Genomic DNA, 18,252 nt, shown 5'->3' with positions numbered 1-18,252 from the left:
TTTTAGAAAAGCCAACATTTCACTTTCAGAAGCCTCAGGCTAAAAGAGAAACAAACAATAGTATCATTCAAAATATTCCAGAATATTCCATATGGAGCACATCTGTTTTGTCGCTAGTATACACCTCAAGTTCTAAGATTCTAGGGAAAACATCTCTCCTAGCTAAAACATTAAAAATCTTTTACTTCACATGACATTAAATAACTAACCACAAGTCTCAGCTGTCAGGCAAAGATGACCAGATCAATTTAGGACAAAAGGCAACGATTTAGGGTATAAAGCAGTGTAATACAAAGTGAGACGCAAACTTTTAACTTGACAGGCTGGTAGAACGGTTGATGTAGCACATTTTCTTTTCTGACTTCAAATAATAATACAGTGAGAAGGAGGTGAAAAATGACGCCCAAGAAAGAAATCTTTCGTGATAAAATGCAGCGTGGGCTGAAGCAGGAATTCAAACTGGTCATTACTCTTAGGACTCAAATGTGACTTAGACCCTGAACTCTGACTTCATCGGGTGCGAATTATTGAATCAGAAGCTCAAGCCTGAAACAGGTTCTGCCTTTTCATACATAACCTTTGAGCAGCACTGCCCTCCATTTTCCCACCAGTGTCACTCTCCAATGTTTGGACTCTTGGGCCACTGAAAGAATACATTTCTCTTACTAGGAGCTTTTAAGTCATATTAACATGAGAAAGGAGATACAATACAGTCTGTACTGTGTTGCTAAATTAATTAAAAATTCAAAACATCACGTTTCTCACATGAGAGCTATGCTAAAGCCTTACTATTGATGTCAGGTTAAGAGATATTCTAAATCAATTGATATTTAAGACTACATCGTTTGTTAGCATCTCTGTGGGAAATGCAACAGCCTTGTTAATAGTGAGTATAGATCTTCAGAGGACGGCATCCATTTGATGTGGAGGCACTGTGACAGTACACAGGTGTTGTTTCTGGGCCACCAGAGGCGAGGGGCTTGTACTGTGCTGGCAGGAAATGACCTGGCCTGGGAGCCCCCCATCATCTAGCAGCAGCCCCACACAGATCAAACCCAGTGATGGCCCCCGAGAACGGCGAAGAACCAACCCCTTGAGTGTTCTGTGATGAATGAGGGGAGCAGAGTTGGAAAGCCAGTGAGTCTGTAGGCTCCAAACATTAACAACCATCCCTCTGATGTCTCCTAGGATCATAACAGGTAGGACCACTTCACCAAAGCTCAGAGCCAGCTGTCTGTAGGTGACAGGCATGGCGACTTTTGTGCCTCTGAAACAAAATGACATCAGATGCGCTTACAATTAATCACTCCAGAGTGTTCAGCGCTCAGATGGCAGAAAACAAACAAACAAAAAACAAAGCTGTCATCTATTCCAGGGGTCCCTCTAACTGGCTACTTCGAAACTTAAGTGAGCCTCTGTGTTAGCGAAGGGAGTTGGAAGGCAGAGAAACATCAATAGCCTTGGGGAAATAAATTACCAGTCGGAAAGTCACCGTAGACTTTAGCACCAATTTTCTTTTTATACATTGAAATGAAACAGTGCACTAAGAGCCCCTGCGCACTCAGTTGCTATAATATTTACTTCCAAATTAGTATCTTTAATACTAATAGCACTTTGCAGTTATAAAGCATCTTGTTCCAAAAAGCTTAAATGTTTCCCCACATATTAATTCAACTCTACTTAAGACCATGTCTTAGGGAGGGATGGCCGTCCCCACGTCTGGGGTACAAACAGAGTTAAAAATAGGTTTCAAATTAGTCATGCTATCAATTCAATCATTTAAGGCAGGTGGAAAGAACAACAGCTAAGCAGTAAGTGGCTTGGTGGGTAGGTAAGGCCCAGCCTTGTTCACAGAAGCAAAAAGAGGGGAGGTCTCCTTAGAACCTTGGTGGCCTAATTACAAAAGCTGCTCTCAGAAACACAAAGACGCTGGCCTCAATGACTCAGCTACTTGAGGTCAACATAATTTTGGGCTTGCAAAAATATCTGGAAAATTGTTTTGTGCCTCCCCTTTACATGGCCTATATAGGAAGAACTTGGACCCACAGAAGCACCTTTAGCTGGAGAAAAGAACCAGCAGAACAAAAGAAAGCAGTGGAGACTCGGAGACAGAATGGCCACCACAGGTCCCCAGGGTGGCTCACGGGACCTGTCCCTCCCTCTTCTCCACGTATAATACTTGGAGGAGGACTGTGAATTTCCATGTGTCGTGTCCATCACTCAACCCCTACACCCCATGGCTGGGTGAGGTAAACAGCAGACATGTAATAAATGATTTGTAAGTGAACGAATGCATTAGGCAGCAGTCTTGTGATGGCCCCACTGCTGATTCTGTCAGCTGCACAGACACCCAAGACAAGCGTGCATGCCTGAACACTGAAGCATTGTGCTCTTGGTTCCTCCATCACACACAGCTTGGGAAATGCCTGGTGTAAAACTAAACAGCACACAGGTGGCATCATGAAGTCAAAAACAAGTGGAAACTAGACCATCTTTTTTGCCCCTCAAATGTGATGGAAGGAAGCATCTTCAGATTCCCTCTTCTTGCCTGGATACATATACATGCTCAGTGAGTGTCTACAGAAAGTTAATTATACGGCGGGGTGCCAAAAATATGTACACATGTGGACACTTTGGTCAGCGTTGCTCAAGCAAGTAGTTCACTGTCATCAGAAGGGTCTGGATGCTGATAGTAACCACTTTGAGCACCTCTTGCAATTGCAGAATTCAAACGTGACTTGTATCCATTGTTTGTTACTGGGGTATATTGAGTATTGCAATTTTAATAGTTTTTTCCTTACTTAAAAAAGTGTATACATTTTTTGCACCCTCTGAATATTGAAAAAGAAAAACATCAACAATGCATCCCTTTCAATAGCTGTATAAATCATGTCTAGCAACTTCAGTGGCAAATTCAAGTTAAAATAATGTATGTTAGTTAAAGCAGTAACTACACCTGCAGTTTATTAAACTGACTGACTCGGCTACAGTAAAATATATTTATTTATTGAGTTCTGGGTGATTAACTTCACATTTATACCTGTAACATATGAGTTCTTAAACCTGACCTCTACAAAATGATTATTATGAGACACATTAGGGTCTGCAACAAGCTTTGCATGAAGTTCAACGTGCTTTGCTCTAACTGTCTCCTTAGCTTCCTCCCTAAATGCTCACGCTGCAGAACCCTGTGTTTTCTCCCTCACCAGGGAAAGGCCCCTGAATTAACTTACACTAGAGGATGTAAACTATATGGGTATGGATTTGGTAGATGCCTCTAGCATCAATCATTTATTAAAAAAAAAATAGCAATATTTAAAATTGGTGACATGTGGCGACACTGGGCCCACAATCCTGCATGACAACAACTTTGGGCGGGACCCTTGCTCAGAGTCATGAATGGCCCCTGTGGATTCTCTACTTTCTGACACCTGGTTTTCCTCTCTCATTCACGTTTTCAGTCTGGTCTCCTCAGGCCTTCGTTTTGGTTCTGGGCCCTCAGCATAGACCTGGGTTGTGGCACGTGCACAGAATCTGAAGAGCAATTCCAGGGTGACCCTCCTGCCGGGGAAAGTGTGCCACACGGCTCTGGGAATTGCAGGCTGTTCCTACTCACTGTTGTGACAGCCACTCTCTCCTGGGTGACCCTGCAGCTGGTCAGAGGAAAGTCAGACAGAAACCCGCAGACCCCATTCACCAGGGTGGCCATCCTGGCACACGCAGGAATAGCCTGTGCAGGGTCCCTTGCATGCCGCCATGACAAGGTCTTCTATATTCGATAACTGAATTGAAAATTGCTTATCAAAAAATTTTTTTCAGAAAAGCAGTTTATCAATTTAGTCTTGTCCTAAGCAATTATATTTGTAAAATGATGTATTTTATTTGCTAACTACATGTTTCTTCCTTTAACACATCCATTAAAAATGTCTATGTATTCGCTACCTAAAGTGACCAAACGTTCCTCCGGAGGGATCTGCCTCATCACACTTTAGGACAAGCTCCCACGGGAAGCCGAGAGGTTACAAAAACAGACACTTTGGAGGAAACGTCAGAGCTCTATCCAGACTTCCCAACTAGCTCCTAACTCTACCTTTCAGATTATGTGGAAATCGAAAACTGTCATCTATATATGCAAGGATGTTTCTCAAATGAAATATTTCATTCTATCTCTACATGAACATTCATCTTGAATATTATTTCACGTTATGAAAATAATTTGGAAAAAAGATATGACTGTAACCAATGTGTCATTCAGTTATGGCCCTTGACACATGTTAATGATGTGCTAAGATTTTAGGTGCATGCACACACACACTCGCACACATTCACTCGCACACACACTCACTCACACACACACACTCACACTCACTCACATATACACTCACTCACACACTCACACACACTCATACACACTCACTCGCACACACTCATTCACACACACACTCACACATACACTCACACACAGTCACTCGCACGCACACTGACTCACACATGGTTTGCTCTCCCCTGGGGGTAGTGGTTGCCCCCCCCCCCCACCACCGGTGGCTCCACACATCTGGAAGGGGGACAAACACACGGAATTCTAAGCAGCTCGGAGGCTAAGTTGTTGAAAGTGACAGGGTGTGATTAGTGACACAGCTCATTTAGAAGCTCATGTCCAGCAGACAAGCGTATTTATAGAAATGTTGGAGAGACCTAAACGGACTCTTCTGGACACGATTCTCGGTAGGCAGAGAGTGAAGTGAAACGATTTCAAGGACCCACTGAGTATCGTGGCACATTAATCTGACATAAGAACTTTAAATGTGTCTCCTGGGCAGTTGAAGTGATTTCAGAAAAGCAGCCCCCTGGGGCTCCGCCAGCCCACCCCGTCTCCTGGGAGCCTTTGGGGTATCGCAAATAAACATTTGGGGGTGTTGAGGGGCGCGATCGGAAACACAGAAATTGAGAGAAGCATCCACCAGTGTAGACAGCTACACGATTTCCATATCCACTTGTTCAACACCCACCACACTAGGCATCATATGTGCACACACGACTTCAGAAACCCTCATCACAGTAAGAGAAGCTACCATGGTGCCCTCATACCTACTTCACTGCAGATAAGTACGTTTGGAAGGTTTGTTGAGGCAGCATAGCTACGAGCCAGGAGCAGGCCTTTTTCTCGCATCTCTTCACTGATCTCAATGTCTCAGTCACGGGGGCGGTAGCTTAGCGATGCCCAGGCCAACTCTCTGTGAATCTGCCCCAGCAGCGGCCTCACCCTTGATATTTCCAGGCACTCAACAGCTTCCCTTTGTAGCATCAGCGTCTCCTTCAAGCATAATCGTACCCTCATCCGCTACTGCCTTATTTACATTTTTTTTCTCTGCAGAGCATTCAAATTTCTATCCCTTGATATAGGGTTTCCTTCTGGCAAGCCTTAAATCTGTCTCCTTCAATCCCCCTTGCCACCTGTCTGGCATAGCCAGCTTCTCTAAATCCTGTTCATAGCCTCCGAATCTGTGTGTTTTATGTGGAGCCGTACAAAGGCCTTATTTCTCTGCAGCAACTTCTGATGGGCTCCTCTCAACAGTCATCATGTTCCTTCCTTGAAACAGAGACATTTCAGGCCAAGATGCAGCAGGGCTCAGCGTCCGACTTTGGATGCAGGCGAGGACGTGAAACCACGCGTGAGGGTGTGAAACCACGCACGAGCCGAAAGCCAGGTCGAAGCCCGCTTTAGACCTTCACCTTTTTAAAAAACTACCCAATAAAACAGTCTGACAAACCCTAATTAACTAGGTGATGTTGGCTCAAACATCTCAGGTCATCACACACCCTGGTCTGAAACCAAAAGCAGTGCCCTGAGCTGCTCGGGAACTCTAAAACCAAGGACTGGAGACTCACAAATTATCCAACATATCCGTCCCCATTATATTTTGCACATAGAAATAGTCTGTAAGTACAAAATCATCGTGGTCATGGAAGGATGTACGACTATAAAACAGGAATTATTTCACATTACTGATTCCACTTACAACAGGGCCGGATGCCCAAAAGCCAGGATGTCTACCCAATTTTATAAGACTTGGGAAATTAACTTTATATTCTGCACGGATCACATCAAATAGAGTCTACAAGTTCAATAAGGAATAAAATTAATATTCAAACTCCAGGGTAGTAACCACATACACAGAGCTTTCCTAATGGTAAAATTCGAGAGAAAAATTAATATTCCAACCTACATTTAATAGCTGTCATAACACGACCCTGTTCTGGAATGAGAAGCAGAGCATATGCAGCTATTACTGTCATCAAATGGCTACTTATCAGCCATCTTCGAGTACACTAGATGTGAAAAATATATCTGAATATTGTCAACTGTTAAGTAGAGTATCAGCCTGTAATTATTTTGCCATTCTAGCTCTCCAGCCAATGTGTATTTTTATTTCATATAATGGGGGGAGGGGTGCAAATCAGCACAATCCTTGCAGTACAAATATCAATTCTGAAATTAATCTAGCTTCTTTCAGCACTTGTGGTGAACATGCTCAAATGGAGTTTACTCACAATGTGATCTGAGCACATTCAGACGCTCCAGACTCATCAGTGGTGGGTCGAGTAACTTCATCTTTTGTCATTTTTAACTGAGACACTTCCCTCGTGATAAGTAGTTCTGAGAGCAAGAAGTGTATCATAAAGACATTTTTCCATGAAGCTTTCGGTTAAGCTCACTGAAGTCCACAAAGTTGCTGACTTGATTCTATCACCAGGTATGTATTTCTTAATGAAATCATTTACGGCTTTTATTTTCCATACTGTTGAATAAGACTTCATTTCTTGGGGGAAAATATAATCCTTTGGTACACTTTTATTTTTTCCTTTTTAAAAATCTAGCTCTTTCATATCCTGTGACATTGAAGTGGACTCTCATTTATGAATGTTTTTTGTTTAATTTTTAAATGAAGTGTTGTTAGTTTATCACATTATGATGGATCCTGCTTAATTGCCCTCAATTTGAAATATAAATTATTCTCTTACTTTAAAAGTGGACACGGGTAATGCATACACACATACATGCACCCCCATAAGTTTCAGGGTCCTGTGCACACGTGCCCAGTACTAAGAAAACGTGGCACACAGAGCAGTTTGTCAGTGTCTCACTCCTCAAAGACTCTCAAGGCAGACGGGGCAAATGACCGGGTTATACAAAAGAACAAAATCCCAATTTTGTTTCTGACGTCAGAACAGCTCACTAATGAAAAAAGGAGAGAGGGAGGCAGGGGGACAGGGACCAGGGACCTGGTAGAGAGGGAGGGGACAGGGGTAGGGAGAAAGGAGGGAGGGAGGAAGGGAGGGTGAGGGAGGGAGGGAGGAATAGCATCTAGTACCTAACATTTCGCTTCCAATGACAATTATGTCACATTCCATTCAGTTCCTGTCATGCAGGGTCTCAGCTCCCGCTTCCCGCACAAGAACGCAGGACATGGTGAGGCCAAAAAGGAACACCCACAGAGCCATAGACAGGGGAGTCACACCACTACGGTCTCACCAGAGGCTGGGTGGGAGACACAGGAAGCAGGAGCCACATGGTCCGCAATCCACAATCCGCTTGCTAACCGCACTTACTAGCTCAGCCACAGCAGTTGTATCAGTGGCCAATGGCTAACTAGTCACAGCTGACGGCCAACCATTCACAGCTGATGACCATCTACTACCCGAGCCAGCACCTTTCCACGTGAGGCCGAGAGCCTGGAAACTGCTCTCTGGGACTGCTCCACAGTCTCTATGCAATTTCAAGGGCTTTCGAGGAGTGGATGACAGGTTAGAATGAAGGGTCATGAGATCATAGTCTTTCCTGACCTGGAAAGTCTCTTAGAAAGCATCCCTCCCTCAGCAGAGGGCTAAGAAAGCCCAGAGAGGGACAGCGGCTTGTGGAGCCTGCACTGCAATGGCACACAGGCAGAGCCGAGCTCCCCTGCCCCTGCACAGAAGCTACGGGGTGGACGCCGGGCAGTGCAGAGTCAGGGCTCGCGCCTGACATTACAAGCATCCGACAGTTTAGGGTTCCTGAGTTAGGTCATTCTTTTCACTCTGCCACATTGTCCTTTGAACTTCCTGGGGGCACAGTTCCCAGGGCTTCTGTCCTCACCTCCCATTGGCTGCCCCTACCTGCCCAGGAAGGAGGGTGCAATCTGTGTGCCCGGAGGGCCTGCTGACAAGGGCTGCTGGGGACATGAGGTGGCGGCAGAGAACTCCGTTTGCTGAGGCCCAGGCCCAGGCTGCTGTGTCCCCTTCACAGGACGTTCTCGCTTTGTTCAACCCCAGCACCTCCTGCTTGCGGAGGGGGTAGTTGGAACAGCACAGAAAATGCCCAAGGCTGCTGGGTAAATGTGCACGCATGCAAACACCCACAGAGACACTGCTTTTTTACAGACCAAATGCAAGAGTTTTCCTTTGTTTCCTTTTATCACACTTTACTTTTATCTGGAAGAACCATCAAATCGCCACATCATGGCGTTAAAAGCACCTCTGACAAGGTGTATGTGACACCCACCTGGCTTCCCCTCTGCCCAGTGACCAGACCCTAAAACTAACTCCTGAAACATCCAGCCCCCTTTCTACAGATTAAGCACACCTGGGGAGACAGTGTCCTGAGTTTTAGAAAAGGATGACACATTTTGAAAGTAAAAGGAACATGCTACAATCTTGAAAATATCTCTTGGAGCTTTGCAGTGACCAGCCACAAAAAAAATGTTTAACATGTGAGTTGAAATTTCTAAACATTTGGAAAATAAAAATAAAAACTCAACTACTTCAGGAAAATACTAAAAAGCAAAAGTTCCTGATTAAAAAAAAAAAAAAAAAAAAAAGGAATTCAGGAGTCAGACAAAGCAAATGAGAATTCAAAAGCAAACAGCATTTACTAAATTAGGCGGACACAAAACAAACATTTGTAAGAAAAAAGAAGTGGACCTGAACTACCTCTGTTTCTGTTCTTGTCATCATTAGAAACAAGATCCCATCTTTGCAGGATCCTCTATTTGCACTAGTTAGAAAAATGCCAACAATTATTTAAAATACAGCTGAGGCTTCCTCAGTCATGTCACTCAGCCCAGTTTGGGAAGAAGGCGTGAGGCCATTCCTTGGTGTAGGAGCAGTGCCCTAACCATCATCACTGCGGGTCTGTGTTTCAGATTTCAGGGTTTTAGCCCTTTGAACACACTTCCTTCTTTCAGGCAACAGGTTTCCCCACAAAGACAGCCCCAGGACAGTTTGCTGCCCAGAGGGGCCACAGCCCTGCTCATCTGTCCTTCCTGCTTTGTTAGCGTCTCACTTCCACACCTCCAGCCCTGACAATGCCTGTGGGCAGGGAGACACCCAGGTATTCAGTCTCCTCTCTCTCTCGTGTCCCCCTCAAGCAAAGCTAATGAGCACACACTGGTCCTCACCATGAGACACTTTCACACACTGTGGTTTTTCTCAGCTTTGAGACTATTCTGAAAAAGAGGCCGCAGGGTCTCAAGCACAGTGAGGGAGTCGGATTCCCTCGGCCAGGCAGGAAGGATTCCGGGCTGTTTGGTTCACATCAGCTCTGGCCACAGGTTCAAGTGGTTCTGGCCTCGTCTCTTCCCATTCTATTCTCACCCCAGCTCAACTCTCTACTTTCTCCAGGAAGACGGGTGATTTATATGTAGCCTCGGGAAACCTGGACACGAATTCCCACACCCCTCTACACAGTGATAACAATCTTTAATTTCACTAAGCCATTGATCATTGGAAAGTCACCATGAAAACATCATTAACAATATTAATTTCTAATCTCATTTTTATGATCAATTCATCGCTCAGGGATAACAAATATTAGTTTGACAGACTGCATTTGGAGACACATGAAAGATAAATGAACCCGGGTTTGAAGGGATATGCTTCGCTTTTTAGAATTCAGATCGCTTCATAAACAGTAGTGCACTCAAAAGCACAAACGAGCTAAACATACACTCTTAGTTTTAAACACTATCCCTTGGAGTGAAAACGGAGATACACAGTTTACACTGGCAAATATTTCTAACAGTTCTCCTCTCCCACCCCGGCAAAGTTACTAAACAGCATGCAACTGAAAAACAACGAACTTTCCTGCTTCTGGTTTCTCAGAGGCAGCAGAGAGCCGCAAGATAAACTGTCTTAAATAAACTCTGGAAATACTGACACTTGCTTCTTTTCTATAAAAGTGAACACAGATGATGTCTTTACATACACATTACTTTTACTTCCGTCTTTCTTGTGATCGCCAGAGATAGAAAAGATAAATATACGCTGCGACCATCCTGAGCACCACACACGATGCACCCAAGCTTCCAGATGAGCAACAAAGCCAGTAATTTTTAACTCCTATAAAAGCATTCTGAAAGGTCTTTGCTTTCCTTGTATGAATCAATTATAAAAGAGATCTGACAGCAACAGCAAGCTCTAAATACATTACACTCTGTCTCAGCCGCCTGATTCAACAAAGAGCGATGGAACAGCAAATGCAATGCAGCCTGCAAAGTCACATTCCCACGGAGCTGGAGGGAGGAGGGGGCCCAGTACTTACAGACTGTGAAGTGTCCCAGTTTCGCTGTGCGTGTTCCCGCAGATCACACAGCGCTTGCAGCTCAGCAAGCTCCTGCGTGCACTCCACTGCTCACCCCAGCAGACCAGCCCCGTGTGGATCGCCTAGGCAGCTGGGAGATAATGGGACCATATTCTCAGCTGGGGCTGGAGATGCTGAACTGCGCGCCGCGTGGCTCTCCGCCAACGATAATCAGGGAGGACCCAGCTTCGCGGCTGCCTTCCCCCAAAGGGCGGACATAATTAGCGCAGGAATGAAAGACGCACCCCGGGAGCATCACAGCCCTGGAACTGGCTCCACTCACATTGAAGCTGATCAGGAAATCAAGCAGCGGCCCGATCAGATGTGCTCGACCTTTCAAACACACAGGGGCGTGCACAGCTGTTTACAGATTTCAAGGGAGGGGTAGCGAGAAGGCTGCCTTCCCGGCGGGCGCTTTCTGTAAGCCCTCAGCTAGAGAATGTAATTGCACCGGTGATGGGTGCAGGCGGTAGGTTTGCCCTGGGATCCGGTTTGTCTGTTCGGGGTTCCCGCAGCTCCCAGGAAGGTTACAGGCTGCAGCCACGTTTCCCCTGTGGGTTTTATGAGACGCGCATGTATATATATTCTTTGCAGGTCTAGACTTGGGGAGACCGGTTGCACTAAAGCTGGTCTCTATGGGGACATGTTAAGGCCCCAAAGATATGCTTCTTGAGCTCTAGGCGTTCAACGCAGAGGTGACATGGAACTCAAAACAGCAAGCGCCCCCCAGAAGGAATGGTGATGTGTCTTCCGATTGCATAACTAAGCGAACTCTACGTGGCTGGCGTGGTGATGCGTTCAGGAGTTGCAAGCAGGGGCTTCTGACATGCTTTGTTTGGCGAGGGAGAGGTTTCAGAGTTGGAATAGGAACACTTTCAAACAGACCAAGTGTCCTGCACTTGCCCAAAGCAGCGCTGCTCTGGCTTCTGCCACCTATGCTACCTGCCAGCCCCTGCAGACATCTGTCCACGTACATCCACCTTAGTTAAATTATTAAGCAAGCCTGGGTTAGGGGGTCAGAAAACCTGAGTTCTAATCCTCACCTTGCTACTCAAATAAGGCAATGTACAATATGCCACTTCACCTGCCAGAGCCTGCCAGTTCTTACCTGTACAACAGGGCCTGCGTCCAGGTGTCTGAGGGCCTCACAGCTATGGCCTTCTATCGTTCTAGTGGCCTTCATGGGAAGGGCGCTTACCCCTCATCACAGTCACCAGAGTCCCGAGAATGAAATCAAAGGAAGCTTTTCTAAGTGTCCAAAATGCAGGGGATCTCGGTCACCTTTGGGTGTGCCATGATAAACTGGCTAAGAAGATGCTGCTTTACAGAACTGGAGGCATGGTGCTCAGTGAGTAAATTATAAATGTGTGGAAGGGAAGAAAGAGACAGGTTGGGCAGAAGATGGTTTTAGCTAATTCTACACAAACTGCGTCTGCCTCAGAGTAAAAACATTGGGATCAAGAGACGAAAGTCGGCAGAAGTTTTGTCTTCATGGCGCCAATCCCCAGACTGCTTCAATGTGTGGACAAAGTCTTTTTATTTATACACTGGATTGTTGCGTATTACCTTCTTACACTCCTACTGTGCAAACGCGGAGAAAGACGGGGCTTCTCCTCACATTGCCAGTTATGTGATCGTTTGTGGAAAAACAATTATCATCAAGGTCAAGGCAACTCACACACTGCCTTAGGGTTTTGATACTGGTCTTGGGGAATAAAAGATGACGTGCTGACACTTTTCGTGATGCTTTACTCAGTAACTAGAAAAGTCACTCACCCAAAGGAAACAGGACTTTGTAAGAGATGCACGCTGCCAGACCTTTGCATGTCCACTGCACTCAATTATCCCCAAGCAGATACAAGACCTCAAGAAGATTTAGCATCACTTCTTAATAGCAACAACACACAGCGGGGCGAGGGGATGAAACCATGTAATTACACTTCTAAAAAAGTTTTACTAAACTTTCGTGTTGGTTCAACATGTTATTTTGCAAGTATTGTCATTCCGGTTTCTATAAGGAAACCTGTTTCTTTATTTCTCTGGGTGTTGCTGCAATTTGGCGTACCTTGTAAAATGACCGGCACAAATTTCAGGCCTGTTATTTTCATCTGGTTCAATCTTTCCTGAGACTTCACGCAGCTCAGGTAAGATGCTGACCAAAACAGGTTAATTAAACAGCAATTGCGCAGCTCAGTCACATTAGCCATGTATGGCCGAAGCAAACGAAAAGAAGGGCAAAGTAAAATACTAACATGTTTATTCAGTGATTCATTGAAATAGTTTAATTGGTTTAAAGCTGTATTCAGCCTCTGTTTGCCTAGTAATGACTTTGACTCATCTTTGATTATGTTATGTGACAGTTACTTTGCCATCATGTGATGTGCACTGGTGTCTCATGGGAGGTGCTAATTACTAACTAAACATTTCTAACTTCCATCAATTCTTCATATATTTTTTCCCGAGACAAACCACTTAAAATAAGAAGTGGTTTATCATAAAGGCCTGAATCTGGGAATGTATATTTCTTTTCTTTTAAGATCAAAGCCAAAATTAATGTCAAAATAACCATAGCAGAGAGAGAGAGAGAGAGAGAGAGAGAGAGAGAGACCAAAATGGTCAGGAACTGCAAACCAGAGAAAGCGTTCTCACAAAGACAGGAGAACCTGAAATATTTACCCCAGAATGCATTTCAGAAACCAAAATAGGTTTTGCATGGAAAATGCAAGAAACTGCCTCTTTTTGGGACTCTGAAGAGTCTGCAATTTTACCCACACGCTTGTCAAAGTAAATAAGAACCTGGGGAAAGGGATTCTTTCTGGCTATAAGACCAAATTCAGCAAGTTAAGTACAGCTCTGAGCCTCAGCAAATCTACGCGCAAAATGAAAGTTATGGCAACAATTTCCCATCAGGTTGAGACTTAATCAATATTTTTTAATGGTTTAGAATCTTCAGCAGTAAGTCACTCGATGTGCATACAATTGCCCATTGCTTCTTCTAGAAAATGTTCGTATTTCCTATTTCTTGCCTTTCTCACTAAAACTCAGAGTCAAAAGCTGAGACAACTGTGACATTTCTCCAGCTGAGAACAAAATTTCAAAGGGATGGATGGCTCAGAAATCTCTGCCCAGGGCACCCACTGGAATGACAATTGAAGCATCCTGACTGCACTTTCTTTTCCAACCAAAGGGATGGAGTCAGTGATAAAATAATCAAGAAGCCAAAGCCAGGGGTCCACAAGAGAGAGTGTGTGGCCATATCCATTTTCTAGGAAGAAATCAGATTCCTGTAACAATGACCGATTGAGACCACAAAATTAAAACAGTGTGAAAAGACTGTTTCCCATTTTGAAAATTATGACTCAATGACACCAAATTGACCTGTAAGCTGGATACAATGCAATGTCTCAATGTTTACCACAAACGTCTCAGAAATCTGGAGTCACCATCAGCAAAAGTGACTATTAATTGTCTGTGCACACACCTGCATGCTTATTTGTGCATGTGTGTGGGGGGTGGGGGGTGTCTGTGGGGGGTGGAACCTAACATGTATGTAAACTACATGATACAGCCACATGGTCCATACGTGGATTATGTAATAACATGTAACTTTAAAGTAGACATATGTCCACCTCTATGCTAAGTGACATATTTGGGTCTCTGCAATTTTTAAAGTTTGTAATTTTCTTTTTTTGTGGGGGGAGGGTGACATTACAGATTTATTCTGAACAGCACACAATGCAGAGGGATGACTTTTGCCCAGAGACAAATTCTTTTCTGCCACGGGCTTTCATTATATCAAGTGCTTACTATGTTCAGAGATTGCGACTCACTTTACACGGATTATCTATTTTAATCTTCACCAGGACCCTCTGACGGAGGTGTCATTACTCTTCCCACTTCACAGATGAAGACACTGAGAACCAGAGACGTTGAGGAAGTCGCCTAAGGGCTCCAAGCTGGTAAACGGCAGCTTTATTTCTTGACCTTAACTATGCAGAACAGTTATTTTTCTTTGTTGACAATTTTTTTCTTTCCAATCATGTTTACAACCAAAAATGGACCCAAGAATATTTGACTGCAATAAACCAGTGGTTCTAACTCTGTAATTTTAAACCAGGCGGGTAGAAAACAAAGCAAACGTATTAAAGCGTAAAAGTGTTGGCCAGGGCTGACCTTAAATACACATGTAATAACTCTTGAGTGAGGTTGCAGGCACCCAATTTCCACCTGATCATCCCCGATCCCCAAATTTCATTTGGAAAAAAATCAAACTTACAGGAAAGGTGAAAGAACGGTACAACGAATACCCGTATGTTTTCTGGCCTACAACTAATGGAAATATTTTGAAGTTTGCTTTGTGTTTTTATTCCTTCTCCCCTCTTCTTCCCTCCTTCCTCTCTCTTACTGTAAACAACCCCCCCTCCCCGAATCATTAGGAGCGGACATCATGACACTTGATCTTTAAATAATTCTAAGAATTCACCAAAAAATGTTATTTTTCCAGTTTTACTGAAGTTTGAGAAATAAAACTGTAAAATATTTAAAGTATACAATGTTCTGATTCACCAAATAATGCTTTTCCAAAGAACAGTGACTTTCACCTACATAATCACAATGTAATTAACCCATCCAGGAGCTTTAACACTGACACAAAACGATCACTTAGTATGTCATCTGTGCACAGGTCACCCTGGATTCCAGTGCATTACCTTAGGAGGTAGGCACTGCCAGTTTGTCCTGGCAGCGGCGGGATTACAGTTCATCACCAGACTTCTCTGTTATAAATACAAAAGTCTCATTTCACTTTTATAACTAGTAAGAAACCTCTGGAGGATACTTTGAGACCATAATCATATCCTTTTTTCTAATAACCTTTCACCCGGTCATTGTAGCACACATCAATAAACCTCCACTGAATCAATTTTTAGAATGATGGTTACAAAACACCTGGATTCGGAAACCTCAATAATCTGCCAATTTCTTTGCTGAAAGGATCCCGACCCACTCACTCAAGTGTCTCACATACCATCAAAGTCACGGTGGTGATGATGCCACTTAGGAAACACTGAGGTTGTGCAATTTGTCAGATGCAGAGGCCAGTGACAACTCATCATGCAATTCATGAAAATGTATCATCAATTCTAGAACCCATGAAGATGGGAGGAAAAAATATGAAACTAAGCACTTTTCCTTTGAGGGAAAGAAGGAAAGCATGAGGATGAATCTGGACATCACTCTTCCTGGTAATGTCTGAAGTTGAAAAATGAGACCTTGCTCTCCGTATCTACTAATGCTAAAAATACCACACTTATCAGCGGGGGGTGAGTGTCAGCCTCTTCAGAACACGCTCTCCACGGAGGAGCCAATAAGTTCCTTCCAGACATTTTAAATTGTGCCATTTATTGATTTCTAAACCATGCTATTTCGTTGCAGCATTTTTCAACTGGAAATGAATAAAAAATGAAAAGCACTGGTTGAAATCCATTCTCCACCCTGGAGTGGGAGTGCACTTTCCAAAACAGAAATCTGAGCCCATGATGCTCCTGTTTAACAGCCTTCAGGGGGCCTCAATCAACCACCTGGTAAACCCACACTACCAAATCGTGCCAACGCCCCTCTCCCACGACCTCCCAGGCTCACTGATTGGGGCTTTATAGCACAGTCGTCAACAGGAATTTCCCTCTTCTTTCCTTGAAAATTCCCTATTATTTTTTCCTTCCATGCAAATATATTTTCTCCTTTGCCTGTGGTGCTTCCCCATCCTGACAACCTTCATCACAAAGTACTTCCAATGTTCACTTGTGAACTCCGACAGACCTTTTAGAAGTAGGTCTAACTGTCAGAGTTCCCAAGTGAACATTCTGGAATCAGACAGCCTCATGCCCTAGATGCCCCACTTACTGTGTGCTTGAACAAGTTACTTAACTTCTCTGTGCCTGACTTTCTACAAAACGATGATAATGACCGTGACTATGCGTCATGTAACTATCCTTCTATGTTTCCCTCTCTCTCTTACCCATCCATCAATGCAATAATGACTATTTGAAGATGCAGCATTTCTGAAACCACTCTTCCCCACCCACCCCCTCACTCCCAGCCCCCGGGGAGAACTTCACTTGTCGTCTTGGGGTTCACATGATACTTAGGCTGCACTGTAATTATCTATTCATGCAAGTGTTCTCTTTTCTCAACTATGGCTTCCTTACGGCAGATAACATGTCTCATTCAATGTCCCTTACTGACCATCTCGCTCAGTGCGGCAGCTCAAAAGATGTTTAAAGAATGAAAGAACGGTTTTTGTGCACATGCTGCAGTTACAAAGCTGGGCAACAGTATGGTTTTCATCAGGTTCTTGTATAATTTGATAATTCACTAATGAGTATTAACAATGACAGGAGGAATAATAATAAAAGCACGGTTATTAAGATTTATGAAAGAGCTGTCATGTCAGAGTCAGAACACAAGGTTATCTCCTGACTTGCTCGTTTATCAGTTAAGCATCCTCATTTTCATCTGGAAAATGAAGGTGAACTTCTAACAAACACATGTATTACCTGATCTCGGGGGAGAGTTGGGGGGGGGGCAGCTAGAGTAAGAGGTGAAGCTAATGGTCGACGCAGGGCCCAGTAAGGAGCCATAGAGCTGGCTGGGATGTCAGCTGCACACCACTAGGTGTCATTCATGTGAAAGCACATCCTGGAATCATGTGAGAAAGCATCTGTGGGGTCTGGGAATGAACTTGAACACCTGGCAGGGACAGGTGAGGCGTGGAACTGAAACTTTAAGACCTCTGCTTCAAACAGGACCACTGGAAGTTCTGCACCATGTGAGAGATGGGAAGTAGGAAAACTCCACCCCCAGGACATCCAAATGGTCAAGAAATGTGTTGTCTCGAAACGTGAGAGGGGCACATGACAGGCTACCTAATGCCCCCGCCACCCCCAAATAGCCAAGCCCTGAGCCCCAGAAGCAGTGACTGTCATTCAACATGGTGAAAAGTACTTTCCAGATGTAACAAATTTAAAAAGCTTAATATGGGGAGATCATTCTGGATTACATGGGCGGGCCCAGTGCCATCACGAGTCCCTATAAGATGGAGACAAGAGGATCAACCACATAGGCACAGAAGGCAACGTGACAACAAAAGTGGACAGCGAGCTGAAGACGCTCCACCACTGGCTCATAATGTGGCCGACGGAGAGCACAGTGTGGGTTACAGGAGTCTCCAGACATGGAAAAGGTAAGAAACAATCCCCCCAGTCTGCGGAAGGAACGCAGCCAGCAGACTCATTTCAGACTTCCACCCTTCAGAACAGTGAGAGGATAACTTTATATTCTTTTACGCCACTAAATTTGTGGTGATTTGTTACAGCAACAACAGGCAACTAATACAAAGGTAACAACACAAAGTTAAGTTTTACTTCAGTCTGCACAGAGGTAATCTATATTCATATTGCCTCGGGTCGTCCCGTAGTCTCCAGGTGAAATGTTAAAACAAACACTGGCAAAAGCCAATGAATCCATTTGGAACCCAGCAGAAATGAATTCCGTCTTTCTATATAGGGCTATGCGGACCATCCTGAGGATTGGGGGCGGGGGGGGTATCTCCTGTAGTTAACACAAAACCTGTGAAGGAT

The 18,252-nt window shown here is 44.2% G+C and overlaps 1 protein-coding gene across 9 annotated transcripts in view; it reads right to left on the bottom strand.

Annotated features, from left to right (window-relative positions):
* Positions 1 to 18,252, bottom strand: part of CNTN4 (contactin 4) — a 769,828-nt gene that overhangs the window by 421,133 nt on the left and 330,443 nt on the right. Inside the window, exon 1 of one of the 9 annotated variants that reach the window (XM_074312215.1) lies at positions 10,577 to 10,885. The exons of the other annotated variants lie outside the window; for them this stretch is intronic. The gene's annotated coding sequence lies outside the window, so the exon portion shown is untranslated. Of the gene's footprint in view, positions 1 to 10,576; positions 10,886 to 18,252 lie in introns of those variants that run through there. 9 annotated transcript variants of the gene reach the window in all.

The sequence above is a fragment of the Rhinolophus sinicus genome, linkage group LG10 (assembly GCF_036562045.2).
Source record: "Rhinolophus sinicus isolate RSC01 linkage group LG10, ASM3656204v1, whole genome shotgun sequence".
Taxonomy (NCBI): Eukaryota; Metazoa; Chordata; class Mammalia; order Chiroptera; family Rhinolophidae; genus Rhinolophus; species Rhinolophus sinicus.
This window is presented reverse-complemented; position numbering and strand designations above follow the sequence as displayed.